At 35.6% G+C, this 26677-nt stretch overlaps 1 protein-coding gene and 1 non-coding gene across 4 annotated transcripts in view; both read left to right on the top strand.

Annotated features, from left to right (window-relative positions):
* FILIP1 (filamin A interacting protein 1) overlaps positions 1-26677 on the top strand; it is a 232981-nt gene that overhangs the window by 45176 nt on the left and 161128 nt on the right. The gene's annotated exons all lie outside the window — the stretch shown is intronic.
* LOC117088941 lies at positions 9672-9840 on the top strand. Its single transcript, XR_004439443.1, has one exon. It is a non-coding gene; the product is annotated as a U1 spliceosomal RNA (small nuclear RNA).

Raw genomic sequence — 26677 nt, 5'->3', positions numbered from 1 at the left:
AAACTGACAGGTCAGTGTGTCCTGTGAAACTGACAGGTCAGTGTGTTAATGTACTCTGAAGAACTTTTAAAATCTACTTTTTAGGTAGCATGTATGGAATTAATTTTCTGATTGATTCTTTAAGTTTGAAATTCTATAGAACAGGCTCTTTCACACCTAGAGAAAAATTTATGTGTGTTGTCTGGTAAAACGAACCTTACTAAGATGAAAATCACCAATAACAAGTACTGTAACACAGGTTTTTCTAAGCAATAGAAAGCAAACAAAAAATGAAAAGATTCTTATAATTATCACATAACACATATTTACATGTAAATTCAAAGATTCAACGTGATAAATAAATTCTGTTATGACTTGGCACTGTTTTTAGAATCACCTTGCACCAAACAAGTACTGAATAACTGTTAAATTGAATTCATTAAATGTCATGAAATTGATAAAGTAAATATTAATGACCAGTTTCCATTGATTGAAGTAAGCATAATTTTTCCTTGATAAACATGGCAGTAACAATTAGTGACCATTGGTGATTATTTCTCTGCTTCTCAGTTTTCTCTAAACCTTTATGGTCATGTATTGCTTTTCTAACAATATTAATTAAAAATAAACAAATGTTTTAAATGTTCACTAGAGTATCACAGAATAACCAATTCATAACTAAGTGGGAGATGGACTTAGTAGCTTGAATGAGCATAATGCATACATATTTCTATTAATAGACTAGAATTCTTACTTTAAAATACAGTGGCATAGACACATAACTATTGACAAAAGTCTAATTGCAGCTACTAACCCAAAACCACAACCCGGCTGTAGTTCATTAGCTGGAAACACTTCCATCCTTGGAAATCTATTTTGGAGTTAGGATTGCTCCACTCCTCTACAAGTGGTAAAGCAACAGCTGCCTTTTAATTAATGTTTCTGCTGACAGTTCCAGCTGATGAATACCATTGAATTTCCCTATTACCATCAATACTATCTACATTGCTCCAAAAGGATATATTGAGGATAATTGCTTTATTTTGCCTTATTTCACCTCATTTCTTTCTCACATCACTTCTTCCAAATTCCAGTGATGCCATTATTTACATCACCATTCACATCTTCCAGGGAATAAAGTCCCAGTGGAACACATGTGTTCCTGGTGATGTATTGTGATGGAATCTCACCAAAACGAGCACGTGAAATGCTGAGCTCAGAGAATAGGACAAGGGGGAAAACCAGATGAAAGTGGCCTGTGGTTTCTCAGAAAGTGAAGAATTTTGTCCTTTTGAGAGAAAGAGTAGGGAAAAAACAGAGCTCTTGTTTTTCTACATTGTATTAGTGAAAGATTAAAATCATCCCATTTGAACTATATCTGGGTTATATTGTTATTTCAATTTCTCTTTCCAGACACTTTTTCACAGGAGCTGAATTTCAACAGAGCTCTCACTATTAATTGTGTGAGAATTTAGAAGGATTTGATCTGTGTGAAAGTACATGATTATAGAGTGAGGTCCACTCAGTCCGGTCATCTTAAACAGTATGTCCTGGGGCTCAGTCAGGCAAGGCTCATGTTTTGTAGCTAAAAGAGGGGTTGGATTGATGCTGAACTGAGAGAACATAGGATCTAAATGGCATGCCATCAGGTGGTAGAGTGGTTCAAGCTAGCAGCTGGCATCTGAAGGTCTAACATGCGGTTATGGGGTATTCTGGCAGGCGGTTAGAGGATGCCTGCATTCTGACACAGGCAGGGAGTCAGTCCACATTTGGGCAAGCTTGTCAGCAGGAGCAGGAAGGAGAGCAGGGAGGTGGGAATCAGGAACAGGATAGCTGTGGAGGAGGAACACTCCTAGAGACTGTGAGTGAGATGCCAACATTGTCATACAATGTCAAAACAACTAAGAGGATGCTAAATCCTAGTGCTGGGCTAGAGTTCTTTGTGTCTCTCCTGCTTCACATTTAGTAAAAATAATGTAGTCATTCACCAACTATTTTTTGAGACTCATGTGTTCAGTCACTGAGCTAAGGATTGGGATACAACGGTGAATGTTATATTATCTCTGCTCTCTAACAGGAGTTACAGGCAAAACAGTGGCAATTTCAACACCAAGCAACTAGTGGGTAAATGGTTTAGTGGGACCACAGAAATGGGACCACTCATCTGGTTTGGGATGGTCAGTGATTGGTCCAGAGACAGTATAAAGTGACTCTTGCTGTGGGAAAGGGAACTGTAGAGGCCGAAAACAAGATAGGGCCTGATAAACAAGGTCTAAGGGAATGCATCAGACATGAGTGTTATTGAAAAGCTCAAACATCTGACTTGTTACAACAAGTCTACATAGCTCTACCAATAGTGGGGAATTAGTGAGTTGCATTTTTTTGCTTACACGACAATTTTAATGTTTTAAAAAATAATGTGATGAAGAGGCTCTGCTATATACATATATGTTCATCATAGTTGAATCTTTAGTGGCCATAATGAGGCAACCAAAGAAGCCTAGAAAATTCCTGACCCTCAAACCACATTGCTGAGTATTTTTTCTAAATAGTGACTACTTGAGAGTATGTTTAAAAACAGATGATGAATGCTTCCTATAAAAGTATTTGCGGCCGGGCGCGGTGGCTCAAGCCTGTAATCCCAGCACTTTGGGAGGCCGAGACGGGCGGATCACGAGGTCAGGAGATCGAGACCATCCTGGCTAATACGCTGAAACCCCGTCTCTACTAAAAATACAAAAACTAGCCGGGCGAGGTGGCTGGCGCCTGTAGTCCCAGCTACTCGGGAGGCTGAGGCAGGAGAATGGCGTAAACCCAGGAGGCAGAGCTTGCAGTGAGCTGAGATCTGGCCACTGCACTCCAGTCCGGGCGACAGAGCGAGACTCCATCTCAAAAAAAAAAAAAAAAAAAAAAAAAGTATTTGCTTTAGGACTTTTATAAGTTTGTGCACTTTGAAAAAATACTTACATATATTCAACACTTCACTTCAAGTGCCTAACTGCTGCTGAGGCAATAAACCTAGGTCGTAGCCAGAAAATTTTTGAAGCCCATGTTGGAGAATTGCCTTACCACATATTAAAATGAATTTTGAGCCAGGAGCAGTGGAGGCGGAAGGGGGAGTATCGATTGAACTCAGGAGTTCAAGTCTAGCTTGGGCAATAGAGTGCGACTGTGTCTCTTAAAAAAAAAAAAAGAATTTTGAACCCATATTAATTAAAACACTTTGCAGGTGGTATCAGAATCAGTTCACATCAGATGAGATCAAGGGAAAATAGTAGAAGGTTCAGGAAAGTATATACCTATAAAATTGGTGTGCATTTTTAATACTATAAAAATGTAGTGTTATAAAAAAGAGATTTCAAATCTATACTGAAAATATGAATTATTCCATCAACAGGGTTGAAATAACCAGAAAAATATGAAATTCCTGTTACAACTTACACTAAAACATGCACTAGATGGACCAGAAATTTAAGTCTAAAAAAATGAAGGTGAAATACTAACAAAAAAAAACTAAAAACATATATAGGTGGGGAAGGCTTTCCTAAGTAAGACAAAAAGTCAGTAAAACATAAGACTAAAACATTTGATTCCATAAAAACTGAATGAAAACTTTTACACTGAAAAAAAACCCCTTATAACCATCATGAGCAAAGTTAAAATTCAAACAGCAATTTGTGACCAAAATAATCAGGAACAAATGTCCTTAATATAGGCCTTTTTTTTTTTTTTTTTTTTTTTTGAGATACAGTTTTACTCTGTGGCCCAGGCTGAAGTGTAATGGTACGTATGATCTTGGCTCACTGCAACCTCTGCCTCCTGAGTTCAAGCGATTCTCATGCCTCAGCCTCCTAAGTAGCTGGGATTATAGGCACATGCCACCAGGCCAGGCTAATTTTTGTATTATTAGTAGAGATTGGGTTTCACCATGTTGACCTGGCTGGTCTTGAACTCCTGACCCCAGGTGATCCACTGGCCTTGGCCTCCCAAAGTGCTGGGATTACAGGCCTGAGCCACCACTCTTTTAAATGAAAATAGAAAAAGAGACACAATAGAAAAATTGACAAATGACATAAATAATTTGGAATAAATATGTGAAAAACTACTTAATCTTACTTATAATCACTTATAATTAAAAATTAAATTAAAAGAAGATGTATTATTTCGACCAATACATTGACAAAGACAAAAAAGTTCAATACACAGTATGGTAAGGGTATGAGGAAATTGACACTATATGTTGCTGGTGGGAAAACCAACTGCAAAAGTTTCCAGAAAAGCAACAATATGTGGCAAAAATCCTTATAATCAGAAGAAAAATAAGAATATTTCCATTTTGAGAAATAAAAAAATCTAAACACATGCAGTGCTTTTGAGAGTGCATTGTTTGTTCTTCCTCCTATTGTTCTCAAATCTGTTGACTTGTAAAAATTTGGCAGACCTAGAGACTCTTATATGAAAAAAACAGCCAATCTACTTTTTTCTCAGTTGCTTGATAGGATTTCCTAGGAGGGACCTTGTTAGAATAGGATTATTAAAACAAGGCTGCATAGTCCTTAAGTGTCAAGTACATCTTGATAGCAACTTGTTTCCTTACTTTTATATTATTAAAACAAACTGATAGGCAAAATTGACACATTTGTGACTAGATCATGAGGGTGAGGGACCAAGGAGTAGGTGGAAGAAATGGCTAATTGCATCAAACAACTCTTTGCCATGGATCATTAACGAGAATAAAATTGCTCAGGCTCATTAAACTGTTTTGGGCATGAAATACTCTGAAAACAAAAATTGGTTTATCATAGTATTTGTAGATACTGGTAGATGCTAAAAGATAATTGACTCTAACCTCTTTTTAGGAAAGATGATGAAGTTGAGACCTAGAAAGTTTGACTTTCTCAAGGTCATACAGCTTATTAATTCAGATGTATGAATTCATAGACAAGTCACAATGCTGTGGCACGTATCTTCCTAGAATCCAGAACACCACCTGTCTTGCATTATTTCCCAAGATACCTGTTGTATAAGAGCACCACCAGATGTTGGACTTTTCGGCAGCTCACTACCCATCAATCCTGCCTGTTACTCCAGGGTATGGAGAGAGGCTGGTGCTAACCTAAGCTCCAGTTATAGAGTGGTGTCTGGGGTGAATGTGTCCTATGTGGTGTCCAGTGAAGGTGGTAAATGATTCTCAGCTGCTTCTCACTGCACTGACAGAAGGGTCATTTTGTGAATGGGTAGGAAGCAGCAATTTGAGTGAAATCTCCCTCAAAATCTTGTGTGCTAACATTTTTCTGCTTTCTCCTGGGGAAGCACTTTTTTGGAAGAAGCCACTCCTGAAACATTACCCTGAGTAAAGCTAAGCATGAAGCATTTTAAACCAAGCTGATCATCTAGATTATCTTTTGCTGTTTGATCCTGCAAAGAATGTGCTGAGATGAGTAGTAGTGCTGTATCACATAAGTTGTCCTTTCGTTTTCATACGTTGGGCGCAAGCAAATGAAATCTCTTTACTTCTCTCATACCCACAGGTAAAGAGGAGTGAGTCCAAGCATCATATTTAATTATGTTAATTACAATGTAAGTGTAAATAATACCAACAATGGCGCTCTAGTTTCAACTTCTGTTTGATGATTGTCAGACCCAGAAATCTAACAAACAGTACATTATTCAATGAATTTTTCACATTGTCCATTTGTAGACCTCTTTTCTTTAAACAGTCTAGCCAATTATATTCTCATATCCTTGTTTCCTATTATCTTTTGTAGCCTCCTCAACATAATCATACTGTGACTTGTGGGAATTTTTTCCCCATCTTCCCTTTTCCTCTGGGTTCAGGCTTGGATGTGTACAAATTTTGTCCCTCTGCATCACACGAGGACCTTTTCCATTAGGCCTTGTATTCAACTTCCCATGCTTTCCTGAGCTTTTTCTTTATTATCTCTTATTTACTTTTTATTCAGATTTTTTTCTTTCTCCTTATTTTTTTAGATATTGAAAATATTTTAAATTATTAATATAATTTTTGGTGGACAAATTGTAATTGCATATATTTATGGAGTATAATGTGATGTTTTGATATATGTATACATTGTGGCATGATTAAATCGGGCTAATTAATATTTATCACCTATCATTTTGTATAGTGAGACATTTGAAATTTACTCTCTTATTTTGAACTATGTAATGCCTTATTATTGATTGTAGTCATTCTGCTGTGACATAGATCTCAAAACTTATTCTTCTTGTCTGCCTGAACTTTTGTACCCTTTAATCAACAACTCCCCATTCCTTTCCTCTCCCCCACTCCAAGTCTCTGGTAACCATCATTTTACTCTCTATTTCCATAATTTAACTTTATTAGATTCCACATATAAATGAGATCATGCAAGAACCCTTTTTCTGTTATTTCTTCTGCTTCAGTCAGTCTTAGAGCGTCTTTCACCATTAATATACATGAAAGCTACACAAAATCAAGGCACTTTTATTAATGTTGTAGAAAAAGTTATATTCACAGGGATAATTATTTTAACCAATAATTAACCTTCAAACTCAAGATGAATTATCAATTTCCAATTAAAACTGATAACTCCAATCATTCTCCAGGAAATATCCACCTTGGAGGAAGGACCCAAAGTTTCTTCCATATTGTTGTATAACAGAGCAGAGTTCCAAGAACAAATTGATATTCAATGAGGAGGTCAAACCAAACACTAGGGAGCAGGAAGATGGTCTGTCATGACTCTTCCTAGGTTTTAGCATTTGTTTTTCTATTTTGGAATTTGGTGCTGTAAGGAGGAATAGTGTCTACTATGCTCAGAAACAGGGAGAACACGGTGTGAGTACAAGGGTTGTAAAGGGTGCTCAATATACTAAGAAAAGACCAGAATCTTCATTATATAAAGTCCTTAGCTAAATTCCAGATATTTTTCATAAGCGCATTGGAGCAATAGCTTAACTTTAAAAGGAGAATTATAAATAGGTATGTAAAATATGCGTGTAGAATAATTGAGCACCATTTTACGGAATATTCCCGAAAAGATTCTGCATAATGTTGATGTTTAATTACTTTCTTTAGCTCAACTTAAGTTCTTTATTAATAGTGATTGACTTATTTGTTCAGTTTTGTTCATACCAACTGAAGTTTACAACTGATTAAACTGAGGGTATAATCTCTTATGTTTTGTGTGATCTGGACCTGACTACAGAAGCAATTTCCCAGGTCACCTAAATCCCAGTTAAACTGAATGACAAATTAAGAATCATGATACCGATAAGACCCAATCTCTAAGCTGTCACCTGAATATGATGATCATCAAAGTCACTTTTTTCTTTTCTTTTCTTTCTTTTGTTTTTTTTGAAACGGAGTCTCACTCTGTCGCGCAGGCTGGAGTGCAGTGGCATGATCATGGCTCACTGCAACCTCCACCTCCCAGGTTCAAGTCATTCCCCTGCCTCCACCTCCCAAGTAGCTGGGATTATAGGCATCTGCCACCACACCCGACTAATTTTTGTATTTTTAGTAGAGATGGGATTTTGCCATGTTGGCCAGACTGGTCTTGAACTCCTATCCTCAAGTGAACCGCCTGCCTCAGCCTTCCAAAGTGCTGGGATTATAGGTGTGAGCTACAGTACCTGGCCAATGTTACTTTTAATATAACTGTTAAAGCTATTGGCTCTAGAAAGAAAGTAAATGACAGATAATAATAGTTACTTTTATTGAGTGCTTCCTACCATATCAGGAACTGTGCTAAATGCTTTATGTGCACGAGATAACTATTATCATTTTCGTTTTATGGATATAATCATACTATTTTTTGAATTCTTCTCTAAGACATGATCTAACCTCTTGTCAACTAAAATTTAGGCTTGTCGAAAACCTCAGATATGTAGATTTTTACAGAATGAGGTGAGGCTCATAAAATAATTTTTTTCCTAATAGATTTTCTAATACTTGATAGTTTTGATTTATATACAAAATTCACTATGAAATTTAAAAATCTACCCACAAAGATATTATCAGAGTAAAAAAATGTGAGCCACATTTAGTCTTTTTAATTTTCTAAACCTCAGAAAGATTTTTTATTGTTTTAATAACAACATCATCATAATATATTAAGATGCTGTGCTATCCTTTGTAGGGAATGGTGGAACAAGGGATGATGGTTAGCCATCATAAATACAACTAGTACTGTGAGCTGATTTCAGGAGAGAAATTAAGCATCCATTATTTCCTGCCAGATTGCTCTCAGGATTATTGGGAAATAAATATTTCCTTGTTGAAGGCTAACTGCTCTTAGAGCAAATCTTCAATCTTCACCTGTGTCTCTGGAACTACTTCACTGACCAGCCCAGACTATGTGTGATTTATAATTCAAATAAACATTGATTTATATTTAAGACATACTTTATTGAAAAATTTTAATTATACTCACTTTAAGTTAAATATCAATTAAACCTGTATTAGTCCATTCTTGCATTGCTATAAAGACATATCTGCAACTGAGTAATTTAAAAAGAAAAGAGATTTAATTGGCTTATTTTCTGCAGGCTGTGCAAGAAGCATGATGCTGGCATATGCTTGGCTCTTGAGGAGGCCTCAGGAAATTTACAATCATGGCGGAAGGTGAAGGGGGGAGTAGGCATGTCACATGGCCAGAGCAGGAGCAGGAGAGAAGGGTGGTGGGTGCCACACATTTTTAAATGACCAGATCTCATGAGAATTCCATCACTATTGCAAGGACAGTACCAAGGTGATGGTACTAAACCATGAATGAGAAACCACCCCCATGATCCAATCACCTCCCACCAGGTCCCACCTCCAACACTGGGGATTACAATTTAATACAAGATTCGAGTGGGGACACAGATCCAGACCGTATCAAAACTTTTGTCTGATATCTTCTTTAAATACCTAATGAGTATAATCGTCTCATGGAAAAAGGAAGCTCTGGGGAACCTAATGTAGAGCTCACTCACTGCTGTCATGTCAATTGCAGACCTCTCAAGCAACCACTGCTGGAAGAAAGAAGAGCTAGCATCTCAGTTCTTTTGGTCCCTCTGTTTGCATACACTGACTATTCTTCAAGAGAAGAAGCAAGACCCATTTTTGGGTCTGACATATGGCTACTTACTAGTTACTTCCTCCTTCACTTCCAGTACTTCAGTAATAGGAGGTGGTAATACAGAGAGCATGGATGTTTAACTGAATCATGGGTGTATGATGGTAGCATTATTGTTACAGTGAAAAGTTAGAAACAAATACATGTTTAATAATAGGCTGCTATTAACCAAGAAAAGGTGAGATTTGAATAGCTCTTAATACATCCACTTAATGACAATCTGCAGACATAAAATGTGAGAGTAAATGATATTAATAAAATAATATATTGAATAAAAATAAATGCATTACAGAAAGTATCTTTAAGATTCTATTGCAAAAATAAGAAGACTATATTTCTAACAGTAACAGTAACCATTTCCATTTGGAGATATAAATGTGTGATTTTAAATTTCTACATTAAGCATGAATTACATTTAACAAGGAAAAGAATTGAAGCTATTTCAAAATAATTTAATGGATCAGTTCACATGGCCAAATAGATAAGAAATACTCCTTTTAAACTCAAAATTTAATAAGATATTCTCTGGAGGTCATAGTGCCAAAATTGTATGTGTGTATGTTTATACCCTTACTTTCTTCCATAAAAAATATTAAGACCATGATCATGAAGGTGGTTTTCCCAGGGTGAGGCTCATCCATTGCACACCGGATGTGCTGACCTCTGTGATTTCCCCAAATGTGGGAAACTCAACTGCATAATTTGTGATAGTGGGGGACTGCGTTCATGCTTTTCCCTTAAAAAAAAAGTTTTCATATGGATTTGGTAGAGATTGTTATACATTGTCCCAAATAAAACTATGTCTTTATGTTTTTAAACAAAACATTTCTTAGTTAGCATATGCATGGACATTTTGCTTTCCCGTGAGTGAATTTGTTTCATTTTGTTTTTTAAAGATCAAACAGTCACATATTTACAGAAAAGATGGAAGCACAGACAAAGATTTTTTTTTTTTTTCTTGAAACACTGGAGAGTAATTTCTGATCTGATGTCTCACATTTCTTTCGTTGGATCACCTACAAACAAGGATATTCGTCCGTATAACTACAACACTAGCATCAAGATTAGGAAATTAACATTGATACATCACTATCATCTAATACTCAGAATCCATTTAAGTTTCTCAGTTGTCCCAGAAATGTCTTATATAGTGAAATAATTTATTTCAGAATCACACATGGCACTCAGTTGTGTCTCCTTAGTTTATTTCACTCTGTAACATTTCCTTAGCCCTTCTTCTTTGGCCCTTTAAAGTCCTATAATATTGTATCATAAATAAGCACTTTGAGGAATCAAAGTAAATGATCCTTCCTCAAGATTGTCCATAAAGTTAAAAAGCAACATACGATCTTCTCAACTTTAGTTGGTTTGAAAGTAGACCTGGTTTCATATCCACACTCTGCAACTGAGAAAGCCTTTGCTCTACCATACCCACAGTCTTCCCTCTAGAGTATAGACCTTAATTAGAAAGGTAGAAAAATATTGAAATAGGTGATGAGAAGAGAAAAGTAAAAATATGGCAAAGAGAATTTGAGATTTGGAAATGTGCTGTTTCTTTCAATCTTTATGAGGCTTAAGATGGGTTTTTGGAAGACGTAATATTTAGGACATACTTTATATTATGTCTCTGTGACCAATATATGTGTTGTGAAGATAATTTGATGCTTTTAGTTCTTTAAATATTTCTTCTTAAATAAACCCATTCAGTCCATTAACTGTAGTTAATGTTTTCCCATTGGTTTGTACATGTCATAGTTAAAGACCAATGTAGACTAGCAGGGAAGTAGAAAAAGAAAAATTAGTACATTCATGAATTATTCTCTGTTCTACTTTAGACAAGTTAATTTTCCTTAAATTATCAGGTTCCGTCTTAATCATAGGCCATTTGTGGTTATCAAGAAATAAATGTTTGTATGTTTGGCCTTCACAGTCTTACATTTCCCACTAAAAGCCAATTCAATTAGTCCTTTAACATCTTATCACAAAACATTCAATGTGGGAATCAAAATTTTTAAAAAATGGATAATTTTTAGATTTATAAAATTGTTCTCCCAATGAATATTAACTAAGACTTGAGAAAAACTATTCTATTAAATTAACATTCAAATGTTCTAATTATATTAAGAGGGTAACTCTTGTTCCCAGAATAATCATTTTAGAAATTAAAGAGCACTTATATCATAGCACCCTGGGTGGGTAAATGAAACTTCATCTAAAACATGGCCCCCAAAAATAAAGCCTCACCCAAGATTACCTTTCATTTTTTAAGACCAGAGAGTAAAGGATTATACTCCTGTGGTATGACATGCAGCATCTTTGGATTTTCCAGTAATATGAATGAAAAGAAGAAATAGCTTAGATTTTATAAAGACTGTTGTTTCACTGATTTCACCAGTTTAAAGCAACTTGCTTGCAGTACTTTACAATTATAATTTGTACATTAAAAAATTTAAATTACCTTAGTAATAGATTCTCCTTATAAAAAATTATAACTTTACAGATCAAGTTGACATACCCTTTGATTATTCCCCTCTCTAATGCCCCCATCTTACTCTCCTCTCTAGAAATAGTCACTGTTAACAATATAATGTATATGCTTCCAGAATTCTCCATAGCATTGCTCATAGAAGAGATATCTATGTTTGTATTTTAGCATAAATGATATATACATTATTTCACCTGACAACATGACTTAGACATTTTTTCAGTTCAGATAGGTTCACTTCATTTTAGAAAATTGCAGCATGTTCTTCCATAGAAAGGATGCACAATTATTTCTTTAGTCATTCTTGATTTTGTGAATATTTAAATTGTTCTGAATTTTTCACTGTTACAAATAATATTATGATGAAGATTCTTGCACTTGCTTCCTCAATATCTACTCCAAAAGTCAGTTGACTGTGAGGTAGATACTAACAGTAGAATTTTGAGGTGACAGGATATGCAAAATGATCCATGAATGCACAAAAGTTACATTTAAATTCCCTTCAGCAGTGTATAAATATACTTATTGAATTTAAATTTGAATTTCCTCCATCAAAGTGAGGTTGAATGCCAGTTTATATAAATCTTGATTATTTTTATTAGTTCTTCTGTGAGTTACCAGTTTATATTATTGGTCTATTTTTCAAATAGATGATTCTTTTCTTTCTTTAAATGATTTGTTGATTCTAATCCTTTATTATTATTTAGGTTGAAATACCTTCTCCTAGGACTTGTCTTTTCACTTTTATACTGCTGTGGTTGATGTAGTTAAACTCATATTTTCTTTTTTTTTTTTGAGACAAGGTCTTGCTCTGTCACCCAGGCTGGAGTGCAGTGGTGTGATCTCTGTTCACTGCAACCTCCACCTCTCGGGTTCAAGCAATCCTTCTACCTTAGCCTCCCGAGTAGCTGGGACTACAGGCACTTACCACTATGCCTGACTAATTTTTTTATTTTTAGCAGAGATGAGTTTCGCCATGTGGCCTAGACTGGTCTTGAACTCCTAGGCTCAAGCAATCTGCCTGCCTCTGCCTTCCAAAGTGCTGAGATTACAGACGTGAGCCACTTCGCCTGGACTCATATCTTCTTTTATGGCTTTTGCTTTTTGTATTTTATTTCAGAAGGTCTTCCTGACTCTAAGGCACCACATATTTGCCTACATTTTCTTCTAATAATTTCTTATCATTAAAAATTTTTAAGTCTTAATTACAATTTTGTGAACAATGTAAGATGAAATCAAACTTTTACTTTTTAAAAAGGGATAGCTAGTCTCATTGATTTGAAATGGCATACCATTATTTTCCTATTGATTTGAAGTTCTACTTTTATCATATTTCATAAACATATGTGTTCTATAGATGGATACATATATACATACATATTTATCATTTAAATAAACATATTGGTTGGTTCTATGATTATTTCTCATTTTACAGACAAGGAAACTGAGGCACACAAATATCAAATAACTTGCACAGCCACACATAGTCAAGAAATAGTGGAGGAAAAAATAAAACCTATGGATCTAGATTTAGAGTCTGTGGCCTTAATGACTATACTTTCTATAAATTTTCTGTTTGTTTGTGAGTCTGTTTTTTGAACTCTATTCTGTTTCTTCAAACTACTTGTGTATTGTTGCATTAATTCATTAATTTCCTTCCCAATTGCATTTTAAAAACAATCAATGGCAACATATAGAAAAGTCGTTGTTTTTATGTTGTTTTTGTTTCTTGCTATCTTGCTGAACTCTCTTCTTAGCTATAAAAGTTTTTCCTTTGATTATCTTGAAATTTCTATCATTTTCTCTGTAAATAATAACAGTTTACCCCTTATTTTTCAACATTTATACAACTTACTATGGTTTCATTTATTTATTTCCATTGGCTAGGATGTTCAGTCTAATGTTGAATAGTAACAGTAGCAGTGGGCATTCTTGTTTTGTTCTTGACCTTACAATATTTCTAATAAATGTCACGTTTGCTGTATTTTGGGGTAGGTACTCTTTATTAGATTAAGGAAGTTTCTTTTTGTTCTTACTTTTTACACAAACAGATGCACACACGACTATATTACATATACACACATAATCACAATTGTCTTTGGGCATCTATTGAAACTGTTTCTCTCCTAAATCAAATGATTAAGTTAGCCAATTATATTGGATTATATTGGTCGTTCATTATTAAAAAGCTATATTTTGTATTCCTGGGATAAACCTTACTTGATCATAGTGCACTATTCTTTTAATTGATTGCTGAATTTAAATTTCTAGTATTTTATTTAGCAGTTTGCATCTATGTGAGATTTGCTATGGTTTTCTTTCCTTATGCAGTCCTGTTCGAAATTTTTAAAAAGCTAATGCACATTCTTAAAAGACTTTTTTTATTTTTTAAAGAGTTGGTCAGAGTTGCCTATGAAATTTTGTAGACCTGATTAAATTAGGGGAGAGGGGAGTATATTTGAATACCATTTCAAGTTTTTTCTGCCTTTGTTGAATTGATTTTATTTTCTTCCACTTTTTTGCGATAGTGTAAACATTATAAATTGTATTTGTGTTTTTCTACTAAATGCTATTCAGTTAGCCCTTGAATGAAATATATTTTCTATTAATATTCAGAATTGGTCTGTGTTTCTCTACATTTATTAAACAAAACCAAAATGTTTGTATGCTTTAGTTTTACTTAAGTATTTCTTCCCATTTCAATTCTCTTCCATATTTACCTAATTTGAAAGTTTATTCTACATTGTTACTTTAAAAATTCCTGTCATTGTTGTTTTAAAAAATCAACAGTTATCTAGAATTAATAATATAATTTAACTGATTTTTTTGTTCACCATTATTTTTCAGAGCTTCCTTATTATTATATTCATTTTTATTTTGGTTGGCAAAATTATATCAAGGAGTTATTGTGAGTGGTAAAGTTTCTGGTTCCTTCGTGTTTCATTTTCATTCTTGAATGATAGTTTGGTTGGATATAAAATTGCAGGTTTAACTTTTTTTTCTTGCTCCTTTGATTTTATTCATTTGTTAACAAGAAAATTGTATAGGAGATTTTGTTTTTTCTTTCCCAAAGATTTTAGTATTTGTTTCCTTTGTTCTTGGTTTGGGAAATGTTAATATAATACCTAGGTATGGTTTATTATTTAAATTTATCTTATTCAGAACCTGGTTGGACCTTAAATTGCAACTAAACTAATGTATATGTTACCTTCCTTCCATTCCTGCTAATACTACTCCAATTGGATGGATGATGGAGCATTTGAGTCTATTTTACGTAATTCCTAACTTTTATTTTATTCTTTTTATATATTCATCACTTTTTATTGCATTCTGGAAGAAATTTTTGGGTTAATATTACAGTTTAGCAATTTGTTCTTTGTGTCCATTCTCTTATTTGACCTACTTGTCGAGTATTCTATTTAAAAGATCAATATTTTAATAGGTGTGCTTTCCAATTGATTATTTTCTGTGGATTTAATATCCTCTCACATATCTCTGTGGATATGACTGGTAAATATTCTGAAGTCCTTTTCTGACATTATTATTCCAGGCTGTAAATTCTTCATGTTTTAAAAACAAAGAACTCTATTATATCTCTTTTTAATGATATTGGCCTTCCTCCAACACTTAGTGACTCCTGCGTGTTCATCTGTTAGCTGAGACTCCTTATTAGGCTCTTTGTTCTATGTGATCCTGCAGGCTGCTTAGAGAGAGGGACCAGATTTGCTGCTGGAACTTGTATTTCAGTCTGTTTTCAAAAGTGTATGGGAGGGGATGAGGATACTGCTGGCAGGGTGCCTCACAGATTAGCTCCTGGTAGGGGAGAGGCTGTCTCATTTCTATTGGTAGCTCCACCTATTCAGGGTGTCCAGGATGCTGCTTTGTTTCTCTGATTCAAGCTTCCGTACCTTTGACTCCCAGCTGGAAGCAATAACTCCTGTTGCTACTCTTTGAATCCAAATGTGGCCTAAATTGGTAGAGGGAAGGTGCACAGTTCAACCTTGCTCTTCCTACTGCTCTCCTGTAGCAAACACTGTTGTCTTTTGTATCCATTCCCAACATTTATTGGCAGCACTCTCCTATTCTTGTTTTGAGCTGGTTTTAAATCCTCCTTCTAATAACACCTGCTTTCTGTCTTCCAAATGTCCTCTCAAAGTTTATATGGTCCTCCAAAGCTTGATACTGTTTCCCAGCTATATGCATTAAAAAATCTTTTCTAAAATTTTGAGATTTCCAGTGGGAAAAGGAGACTACAATCTATTTCCATTCTACCACCTTGAAATGGAAACCAGCGTGTAATCTTCAAAACCTTGGGAGGATGTTTTGAAAAAAATGAGTTTAGCAGACCAGTTTGCAGGACTGCCATTTATGGTTGTGTATGCTGCTCAGAGTATGAAGGCATCCAGCTGAGGAGGTAGCCAAGAGCTCAGAGCAAGGACATTGTTTCTTCCCATCTGTCAGAAAGCAACTGACAGGCAGGAGGGACTCTTTCTTTCTAATTCATACAAGGATGTCCTGTGGGTCAGCAGTCACCCTAGTCATTTGAGCTTTAAAGTACATTATGTATGATGATGATTCTGCAGGTGTATACCTAGGTCAAAATGCATCAAATTATTCATTTGAAATATGCATAGTTCCTTGTACATCAATTATACTTTGATAAAGCTGGAAAATAAAGTAAAAAAAGTTAAAGACATTTTATTGTGCAAGTAGTAAAGTGTATAAAATGTTCTGTTGGATTTAGAGAATAAATTTTTAAGGTTTCGTATTTTACAAATTGGACAAGATATAAAAGCTTTACCTTAGTTGACAAATAACAATAATTCTAAAAGAAGATGCATTCATGAACAGGATAGTTAGAGGACAAAATAGTTAAAAGGAGACAGTAACTAGCTGTTAATCATCTTTTCTGATAAACAAAGTGGTATAGTTAACAATCTGCTTTGGATATCTTAGGGAAAGCCCTAGGTAGAGAGGCAGAGGGATGAACTAAAGTTGTGCTGTCCAATACAGTAACCACATGTGGCTATTCAAATTTAAGTTAATTAACATAAAACAAAATAGAAAATAGAAATTAGGTTCTTCAATCATATTGCTGTATTTCAAGTGCTCCATAGTTCCATGTGACTAGGGGCTATAGTACTAGACAGCACAGATACAGACTAGTTCCGTCATCACAGAAAACTCTGTTGGACAGCACTGACCTAGTTGATCTCTTAATTTAGGTTCTCTACATATCAATAGTTTTACCTCTGTAGATTACTACATTAAATGTAATCCCAGATTTTAATTGCCAGGGGGTCTAACAGAAGATAGAATATGGGTCCATACTGGTTGCAGTATAGGCATTCAGGAATCAATAACGTTGATTGGTGATCAATAACATTGATTGGAATCAATAATGTTGTTGATGAATGGATACATGAATGAAGCTAGCAGTGAATTCCTACTATTTGATAAAATACTGCATTCATTTATCCATTCACTAACTCAAGAAATATTTATCAAATACCTACCACTTGCCAGGTACTGGTTCAGGCACTTGATCAGGAAAGTAAACAGACCAAGATTACTTCCCTTCTGGAGTTTACGTACTGGAGGATTGGGTAAATATTGTAAATAATAGGCATAATAAATAAGTAAATCATATCGCAATTTGATTTGCTCCTTGACTTAAGGTGCAAAGGAGCTGTTGCTCCTTGACTTAAGTTTTGAAAGGTGAAGTCTAGCTCCTGTGTTAAGAAGACATTGTAGTAAGCCAAGGACAGAAGCAAGAAGGCTGGCTGGAGGCTGTTGTATTATCTAGGTTGAAGATGATGGTGGTTAGGTCCACGGTGGTAGCAATAGTAATAGTGAAAAGTGGTCAGATTCTGGATATATTTTCTGGGTTGAACTATAAGATTTCTGAATGGGTTGGATGTGGATGTGAGAGAAAGGGAGAAGTCAGAGTTTCAGCCTAGCAACTAAAAGGATGCAGTCAGCATTAATGGGGGTGGGGAAGACTACAGGAGGAGCAAATAGAGGATAAGATCAGAAGTTGAGTTTTGAGCATGTTAAGTTTGAGGTGTTCATTAAACATAGAAGTAGAAGAGTTGAATGAGTTGCTGGATATACAGGTGCAGATTTGGGAGAATAATATGGAGTTGAAATAGGTTACTAACAGGTAAGCAAATATAGTCTCTTAATGAACCAAAGTCTTTGTACATCAGAAGGTAGAATTGGCTGGCTGTGAGTTCGGGTAAAAATATCATCATTTTATTCTTAGCATGAGCTAAGAGACCTGTTAACAAATTTTGCTTTGCAAACATTTACAAAATATTCAGGCATTACATTCAGTTTTAAAAAGGAAATATTTCCTGCAGACATTGATATTTAGTGTGCAGAGTTTTTCTGTGATTTTCACAGAAAGCACTTGAGCATTTTTGTTAATATCAATGCTATGTTAGGACAAATGCTGGTATTATTTTCTCCTAGGCCCATAATATTTTTAACAGTTAAACCCAAATCACTGTACTTTAAATAGACTTCATTTACCACTGCAGCATAAATAATCTATTTTTAGTCATTGGAAAGAAAATCTTGATGTTAATTTAAAAGAAGGAAATAGTAAAATGTAAGTACTTGAGTATTAGGTCTGAGTCTCATAAAAACAAGTTAATCAAAATTGGGGAGCATTATAATCTTAAAAGGATGACGTCAAGGGTCTGATGTCTTGGATTCTTAAGGGCAGACATGGAACAGTCCAACATCTGTGCCAGAGTGACCTCTGTGAAGCATAATATTTCCTTTTAAATGTTTAGACATCATGATAGTTTTCCATGGTTTTAATTCATAAAATATGGATTTTTTAAAAGCCACAGAAGCATAGCAATTTTTTTCAGCTGTCTCCTTACCATCTGTACCTTGCTTTTAACCCCTATTCACTCCTAATGTGAACAATTCAACTAGCGCCTTCTTTCAGAAATATGACCATCTACAAACATCTCTGGATAAGGAAATAAAATGACAAGGAAAAAGTTCACTGACTCTGAGCTAGGGTCATGAAATCTAAAGGTATTAATAGGAATAAACTAAGATAAGAAACATCAGATAGTTTCTTGTGGTTTAACTTCATTGCTTTCATAATGTGTTTACTATATTTTTCTCTTGTTAAGACTCTGGCTGTTTTCTAGGTCAAATATATTCTAGTGATCCATGCTGTGCAAAGAACCCTTATTTTATGATATCTAGAAAACTGTTTTGGAAGTCTCAGAGGAATCATGTGAGTTAACATAGGAAACTCATTCAGTCTGTTTATTTTCAGCTGATTTGCTTTCTTAATTGAGTAATCCAAAACTGGATATTTATGTAAAAGAAAAGATATTTTGCTATGTTTATACTTGAGCATAATTAGCTAGTTATTTTTCTTTCTCTTTAGTTTTACGGCCACTACACACAAACACAGTAACCAATTAGGTTATAATAGAACAAGATAATTCAATGGCTTGGTTGCTTATTCTGTATATTAAATGCTAAATGGAAAAAAAAATTTATGTGAATATATGAAATTTCTTCTTTCCATGAGATTGTAAGTTAGAGAAACGGGCTGTGGGGCACAATAGTGGGCTTTACTTTGTGCACTGAGAGCAGCAATTCTAAGATTCACACATATGCCAGAACATGGAACCAAATGTAGACTCTTGGGCCCTTTGCTCGGAGATATGTCCTTTCTTGCTAATCTGTTTACTCTCTACCAAGAGCCAAATGTATCATCTTCGCATTTCTTGCATATATTGTGCTCATTTTCTATTCTGTGGCCACTGTGAAGACTTCAGGTATAGATGAAGTTATGTGACTGAAAAGTAAACATCTGAGTAACTACAGTCTTTGATCCCTCTTCCCATTTCCCTACCCCAGACTTTCCTACCTCCACTTAACTGCTCTTGGGCCACTGTGATTATGAGAGGGGTAGTGGAGAAGTGGAGATGGTAGAAAAGTGGTTTCTTTGGAATGAGTAAAGGGATGGGGACAGCTTCTCTGCACCCCCAGAAAGCAATGGGTTACAGGAGAGTAAACACACACTGGGCAGTGGGCTTGGCTTGAGTTTGAGAGAGAATTTTCTAGAGTTTAGACAGAGGAAGGAAAGAAATTTGTTGAAGCAGCTGCTGTACACAGCTATAGCAATACTTATCAATATATATATATATATACACACACACATACACATATATGAGGTTTAATTTGTAAGATTTAATAAGATTTAACCTTATTTGTAATTATTTTTGATTATCAGCAAGATTTATATTAATGTGGTACACATCAGGATGGGCAAACTAGTTCTTTACAGCTGTTATCCCTCCTGATTGGGTCAGTGTCTCTTCTGTCCAGCCAGTGACCCTGCCATTCCAGCTGTGCAACCTCTCCCCTGGAATTCTCTGGGCATCCCCACAATCCAGAAGACAAAGGGGTCAAGCTTGGTGCCTCAGAGGGCCTCAAAGTCACTTCAGTACTATAGCTGGCATCCTCAGAAACTCACTTCAGCACTATAGCTAACATCCACTCTGATTAGTTGTTAAATGTTTAAAATCCCACCTCTGTGATCTATCTGGAGCTGGGCCCTAAGGAGATGAGATACTTAGAAAGGGCAAGTCCATGTGGGCTTCATAGTTGGTAGGGGGAGAAAGAGAGGTGGTAAGAAGTGTGGAAATAAAAATGCGGCATGAAAAGGAGACTGAAGGGTGTGGGAAGAGAGGTGAAGACACACTGCTGAAGAAGGGCACTGTGAGCAAGCGTGGCCTACATCTGGATGGCCTGGGGTAGCCATGCCTTTGCTTTTCATGCCTCACTTTTCATGTGAGGACCTATCCTCGCTTGAAAGTTGTGTAGGAACCTTTGAGAAAATACTTCCTATTGCCCCTCTGAGCATGCACACCCCATCCTCTCTTCTGCTAATCTCCTGTGTTGCATGCACACACTTTGCCCTTGTTCAAGTGATGCTCAGTAAGAATTCTCAAATGTTTGCTTTCTAATGTGTATGTCCAGGCAACTTCATGCAGTGAATCTGGAGATAACCTAATTTATTACCTTCATTTTGCAAATGAGAGAATAAAATGGGTCTAAAGAAATCAAATAATTGCTGTATGTCCCTCAAATCCAGGGATGATTCTCCTACTAACACTGTAGGTCTCAAACTGCAGGTTTCCTGAGGGAAATTACGTTACAAATCAGGACAAGCTTCTCAGTTGGTTCTGTGCTTTGAGAACAATGGACTTTGTTTTTTTCTTATGAAAACTTAGAAAAATATTCAAAATATTACATTGACTGAAAAAATCCATATGACCACATTAAAAATATATACGTGAACATAATTTTAGGCAAAGGAAACATTCTATGCCCAAGCCAATAAATTATCTTCTATGGTGTCATGAGAGGCAGTTAAAGAATAGACTCTGGATCCCAAATTGCTTAGGCTCAAATTTTAGCAGAGCAATATTTAACAAGTTACTTAACTTCTCTCTGCCTTGGATTCCTTATTTGTAAAAATGAGAATAATGTACATTTTATAGAGTGGGTCAGATGATTATGCAAGATGATTTAGCTTAGAGCAATGCCTAGCACACAGTAGGGCTGCTTGTATTGTTTTTATCACAGTTTTTGTGGGCTGAGGTTTTTTTATAGACCAGATTCAGAGAGTAAGAGGAACTTGATTTCCTTCAAATCGATTTGATAAGTACAAAAGTGAAAGGTCAGATAGAGAGGGAGGTCATGTGGGGTTATTACAGTAAACAGTAAATCCTGCTTGAATTATGTATCCAATATGTTAGCTACAGAAAAATTTGAAAGTACTAAACGTTTTGTCACAAATCAGCTTGTTTGGGCCAGTCCTATTTTTATCAGCATGTCTTATCTCTCTTATAAGCAAATCATGTCCAATCAAAGCCAGAAAAAAACAAAGCTAACAAGTATTCTGACTCAACACATTTTTTTGTAACGCTCAGAAAGCACAGTCTTTTATAGTCTTTTGGCCATATTGTCTTGGTTATCTTCTGAAGAGATGCACAAAAACCTATAATGAGGACTAGGGCTCACATTAGAATCTCAGAAATAGAGGCTAAATTACCATTTCCAAAAGGGGAACTTTTCACCTCAGTATTAAATCAAGCCTCAGAAGAAAATGAAAATTATTATTAGTAATTCTGACAGTTATTTCACTCTAAGATGGCTGAAATTCCTAGATTTCTACTTTGTAAAATAATTTATTGATCCCAAATTCTCAACGACAGAAATGATTCAATACCTAATATTACTCCTGTAAAAATTTAGCTTTCTACTTTAGGATGTAATAGATTTTTCTCCAAATAATATTTAGATTCTTTAAAAAATATGTTAATATGCATAAAATAACTGTAAGTCATCAGAAAGATGTATTAAGAACTGAATACCTTTAGAATGGCAGAAAGGACTTTCTCTTCAGAGTGCTACTAAATTCTAGGGAGAGTATCTTTATCCCTTTTTAGTCTTCATATATTTGCTGAGACTTAGCAAAAATACTTTGAGGGTTCTAGTTAGCTTGATCATGCTTCACACTTCCTGAAGAAGGTTGCAGTTGTGGAGACCACACTAAATTCCTGAAGGAGTTCCAACTAAAGAATCCTTAGACATGCTCCAACTGACTGGGCTGAGGAGATTTTTTGTTGTCTTTTAGGTGAAGAGCTAATGGCAGAGGGAATTTTCGGCCCCCTAGTCATAGGATCACCATTATCTTTATTGGCTCTGTTGGAGTCTAAGTGCTTTCCCAAATAAAATGAAAATTAGAGCAGGAGTCAGTAGCATTTCCCTTCTCAAAATAATGTTTGATTTGAATTGCTTATAATTATTTAAGGCCCTCGAAGAGATTAATGTAAATATTTGAGAAATTGGCTCCCAGGAAACAGAGAAATGACTTCAAGATTCTGAAAATTATCTTCTAATTCTCTTGGGAATGCAAAGTGTGTGGGTAACCTAAATATCAAGAGACAGGAAATATATTTGACAATTGGAAAGACTGCTATTGAAGTGCATCCCTGTTAAATCAGTGGATCAAAAAGTAACAAGAAAATTATGTGTCTAAAAGGGAATGTAGATGTTAATATAAGTAACAATGACAGCGTGGATGTTTCAAGAGGATATTAAAAAGCAATAGATTCAGACCTTAGTTGTGCCAGGTCTGGTAAAGGCAATGTAAATGGAAAAGACATTTCTTTTGAAAGTTTTGTAATGATCGGATGACAGGGCTGAAGGGACTGAGAAGGAAGGAGGAAACTCTTTTCCAATATCTTCAATAGGATATGCCCTTTTCTAAATTCATTTTTATGTTTCATATGAAAATTCTTTTAATAGGATGAGTACTCCTTAGTTAGATAGTGTGGTTAAAGCAATTACTTCCCTTTAGTCCAATCCTGCCAACAATTCATACTAGTAATTAATAACATGCTGAATGAATATTTTTAAAACTGCATTTTAAAAAACTCAACTCATAATTTAAGAAAATATTTCAGTCAGCAGTGGCAGAGAATCATTGCAGACACTCACAGAAAAGAAGCAATAAAAATCGGTCTGTTAAAATAAAACCAAGCAGGATCAGAGACAGTGTATAGTGTCATTAGATTCTTAGGTCATTAGATTATCTTGGCTGGCTCTTTACTTAGATGAGCCATGTTGCTTGCTTTGGGGCCTCCAGGCAAACCTTATGTGGCAAGAATTGACGTATGAATACATTTTCAGTACACCACTTCGTGTTATTTCACAGGCCTCTGACATTTGGCTGTCCCCCAAATAATCTCTAGTAGGTTTCATCAATGCCTTCATTTTTCTTTTGTAATACTTAATAACTTCTTTGGGTGGTTTTTTTTCTTTTGGGTGGTTTTTATTTAAGCAATTTTTCCATATACAGGAGCAAGGAAACACTTGAATAAGGAGTTAGGCTCTCCTAAAGACTCAAACAATTTATCTTTGTAGCTCCAAGAAAAAGTGGGAGTAGGAGAGAGTAGACATGATCAGAGTTCATTCCAAGCCAGCGTTTTCACTCTTTCCTTGCTTCCTTGCCTATAAATAAAATTTGGGGTGGGGAAAAGATTTGGAAAAATATTTGAGCAAAAATTTTATCCCTATTCCTCCTCTTCCTCCCAGCCGGAGACCACCCAGGGGTTGACTGATGTTTTCTATTGGAGAAGTCTGAAGGAATCCACTCTTGGGTAGCTTAAGTATATCTGCTTTAGTAGGCAACATTTCTGAGCCACACAGAAATGGAACCAGTTTTCTTGGTTTGCCTCCAAGTTGACCAACTTTGAAATTAATTAGCTGTGAGGCTTAGAGCAAACCACTTTAACTCCTCTAGACCTTCTGTTCTTTTCTGATAAAAAGAAGAAGAAAGAATAGATGTTCTCAAAGGTCATTCTAGATAAAGATTTCTCAATTTCAACATTATTGATGTTTTTGACTGAATATTCTTTGTTGTGATGTGCTGTTGTAGGCATTGTACAATGTTTAACAGCATTCCTGGTCTCTACCCACCTGATGCAGTAGCGTCCTTCCTAGTTTTGACATCCCCAAATGTCTCTAGCTGTTGCCAAATGTCCCCTGGAGAGACACTGAAAGATAAAATACAAGATACCCAGTTAAATTTGTATGTCAGATAAAGAATGAATCATTTTATTATATTTAATTGGACATATTTATACTAAAAACTTACTTGTTTTTTGTCTGAAATTCAGATTTAATTGAGCACTCTGATGATTAATTTGCTAAATCTGGTAACCTTATTGGTGGGGTGGGTGAGGTGGTGGCGCAAAATTGCTCTCTCCTCCACTCCATTGAAAAACCAACGTTCTAGGCAAAAGGTTTTTTAAAAATATATGGTTTTGTTCTCCTTGGAGTTTTCTGTATTAGAATAATTAAAGGGGTAGGCCAGACTTCCATTAGATCAGATTTTTGGAAATGTTCCTGATTGATTAATTTTGTATTCATAGATATATCTATTCTAAAAAAGAGTATTTTTCAACATTGTTAGGATAGGGATGTCAGACAATGACCATTCCTTTTAGCTACTGCTGATTTCTCTCTGAGAAGGCTAAACATGTGCTTAGGGCATTGATAAAACAGAAACTAGAGAAAGAGAGAAAGGGAGACTTTGTTTGAAAGAATTAGATTTTTAAAAAAGCATCAGTGTAGTAGACACTATGGGAGAAGTTCTAACTTTGTGGAACTTATTTTGAATTCCATATGAAAGTGGGGTGAAGGATAATCTTTTCAGTGCCTACGGATTTTGAGTTTCTAACCCTGGCCTGATTTTAGGACATTTTACCCCACATCAGTCATAACAGAAAGAGGTTTTGCCACAGGTAATTCACTCCTCCTTTCTACCCTAAACTCTTGAGCAGTTATGTATAAAGGGCAGTTCTATGAAGAAGTGTACATGTAGAGAAATGGATAATCAAATGAAACAGAGCTTTAGGTACATGTCTTTGTGTTGTGCCAAACTCAACACACTGCATTTTCAATTTGAGCCAGACTCATCTGACCAGTTTAGGATCTGGCATTTTAAAATTTCCACTCTTACTTGTTGTCTTCATGATAGTGTGGGGCTTGAAGACTCAACATAAGGATGAGGGAGTCGTGAGGATGTTGAAACTTGTAAAATATGGAAGTGATAACTGTAAGCCTACAGTGCTCATAGATACTAAAGGATATAAAAAATATTTTATCATTGTTATTGATAAAGATTTTTTCAAGTACTTTCCATAGGTATGAATTAAATGCTGAAAGAAGGCTGAACAGCATAAAATTTTTCCTGTCTTTTACAAACTTCCATATCATTTAGGAAAATAATACATGCAGATAAGAAAAAGTAACAAAGAGAATACTGGATAAAGAAAGAATACTTTTGGGTCGGGCATGGTGGCTCACACCTGTAATCCCAACACTCTGGGAGGCCGAGGCGGTCAAGAGATTGAGACCATCCTGGCCAACATGGTGAAACCTTGTCTCTACTAAAAATACAAACATGAGCTGGGCATGGTGGCGTAATCCCAGCTACTCGGGATGCTGAGGCAGGAGAATCACTTGAACCCAGGAGGGGGAGGTTGCGATGAGCTGAGGTTGTGCCACTGCACTGCAGCCTGGCGACAGAGCGAGACTCCATCTCAAAAAAAAAAAAAAGAAAAAAAAGAATACTTTTTTTTATAAGTATATGTAAAATATTAAATGGAACACACTTATACTAAAAACGTATTTGTTCTTTATCTGAGATTCCAACTTAACCGAGCGTCCTGTACATTTATTTGCTAAATGTGATAAATAAATATATGTTACAACATATGCTAGATGCCAAAAGATTGTTTACATATTTGGTGTTCTAGGAGTTGGGAGGAGATACTGCTTCTTTCTCAATCTTAGCATTATTGGCATTTTGGGCTGGATAAATCTTTGTTGTTGGGGCTGGGGGCTGTCCTATGCAAGGTAAAATGTTTAGCAGAATCTCTGGCTTTTGCTCATACATGCCAGTAGTACCCTCAACCCCTTTGAGACAACCAAAAATGTTTCCAGACATTGTCAAATGTTCCCTGGGGAGGAAAATCTCTCTGGTTGAGAACCACTAGCCTCTTAGTGTAGGGAAAGACTTAGGAGAGCTATCACTTGAGCAGGGCCTGGGAGGATATGTGTTATTTTGCAAGAAAGAAGTAGTTTTTTTGGAGAGCATTTTAGGTGAGGGGAAAGGCATAAATAAAGATGTCAAGGTATAAAAGTTGAGAGTAAGACTGGGGTAGAGTAAGCAGATGAGTTTAACTATATAGTTATTATTCATACGGGAAACAGTAGGATTGTAAAGTACTTTAAAAAATAGATCATATTTTGTGACTCCGCCCATGCCCGTAGCAGCCTAATAGTATCTTGACCTTAGTAGCTGTTCAGTAATTCACTGGTGATTTGATTTGAAAGGTAAATTTATCAAGATAAGAAAGCCTTGAATGGAAAGTCTAAGAGGTAAAACTTTTTCTGGTGGGCAATGGAGAGTCCTGGAAAGTTATCTGAGCAAGGGAATGGCATGACCTTGAGGAAGTCAAGCTGTTCTGGG

Source organism: Trachypithecus francoisi, unplaced genomic scaffold (genome assembly GCF_009764315.1).
Source record: "Trachypithecus francoisi isolate TF-2019V2 unplaced genomic scaffold, Tfra_2.0 Lachesis_group10, whole genome shotgun sequence".
Classification (NCBI taxonomy): domain Eukaryota; kingdom Metazoa; phylum Chordata; class Mammalia; order Primates; family Cercopithecidae; genus Trachypithecus; species Trachypithecus francoisi.
This window is presented reverse-complemented; position numbering and strand designations above follow the sequence as displayed.